The following is a 1232-nucleotide window of genomic DNA, read 5'->3' on the forward strand; positions in this document are numbered from 1 at the left end:
CCAAGCAGGCACTTTCTTCCGGGAAGGACTCGATAAAATCTGAGTGTAATCAGTTCAACAGAATTCGAAATACAGTGCACAAACAGATGTTCTATTTATAGTAAATGACCTTGACCTTTGATATCAAAGGCTGAAAAGCTATCCAAAAGCTTAAAGTCCATGTATGCACACACACATAAGGTTCTACACTTAAAGTTGATAAGTTGACTTTAATATTCATGTTTTTTTCTGTATGCTATTACCATCTCCATAACATATTGAATGGAGTTGCTAAGTGTTAAAATTGAATCAGTTGTTGATTTTCTATATGTAGCAAGTATGACCTTAGATCCCTGAAATACAACGATTTATGAAGTATACTCATACTTAAAACTGTCAAAGAATTAAGTTGCTAAGTGTATACATTGAATCCAGACAGGACGTGACTTGACGGGATGATTTAGCAAATGTGACTTTGGCCTTGGATCCCTGAAATACAAAGATACCCGAAGTATACCCATACTTGACCTTTGCACAACGTTTGACCAAAGTCTGTCAATGAATGAAGTTGCTAAGTGTTTACATTGAATCGGGATGCGATGCGACGGGTCGGGACAGGAGACCGGACGCCGCACAAGGGCAAAAGCTCACTTGTCCTTGGCAGGTGAGCTAAAAACAGATAGAAGAACAGACAGACGTAAAATCTGATTGGAGAATCCCCCTTTGGGACCCTACTCCTCCCCCTAGGGAGCCAGAGTATTATGAGAGAGACCCTCTGTTAAACAGCATTCAGTCTTCTTACCCAAGTAATGCTCCAGACCATTGGTTTGAAAACATCATCAAGCCATACAGAAGGACTTCAAAGGATGTACTGTATCAGGTGACTTATGTCCTCGCAACAGCCAGGGTCATATGAGGACGGGTGTCACCTATAGAAGAAAACTGCAATTTGAAGGAAGTGCATGTGTTGACGGAAAAAAATACAGTTACCTATGTGCAAAGGGCTATAACTCCAGAAAAAATAGAACATGGACACTGGATTCTAACTCAAACTGTAATCCATTATACATGTATACTAAGTTGCAAATAATATGGAAAACAGTTAATTATGAGAATTTCCTATGTGCAAAAGGGCCATAACTCCAGTCAAAAATGGAATTTTAATACATGGTTCAAACTCTGTAATCTATTATGATAAAGCCACAAACAAAGTTTCAAATTGATATGGCAAGCGGTAGCGAAATAAGTCCAAA

At 38.8% G+C, this 1232-nt stretch overlaps 2 protein-coding genes across 2 annotated transcripts in view; both read right to left on the reverse strand.

Moving 5' to 3' along the window:
• The window catches only part of LOC110450522, a 23752-nt gene extending 22939 nt beyond the window's left edge, over positions 1-813 (reverse strand). The window contains exon 1 of the mRNA XM_021498080.1: positions 782-813. The gene's annotated coding sequence lies outside the window, so the exon portion shown is untranslated. The remainder of the gene's footprint in view (positions 1-781) is intronic.
• Positions 1-1232, reverse strand: part of LOC110450523 — a 58576-nt gene that overhangs the window by 43998 nt on the left and 13346 nt on the right. The gene's annotated exons all lie outside the window — the stretch shown is intronic.

The sequence above is a fragment of the Mizuhopecten yessoensis genome, unplaced genomic scaffold (assembly GCF_002113885.1).
Source record: "Mizuhopecten yessoensis strain PY_sf001 unplaced genomic scaffold, ASM211388v2 scaffold5265, whole genome shotgun sequence".
Classification (NCBI taxonomy): Eukaryota; Metazoa; Mollusca; class Bivalvia; order Pectinida; family Pectinidae; genus Mizuhopecten; species Mizuhopecten yessoensis.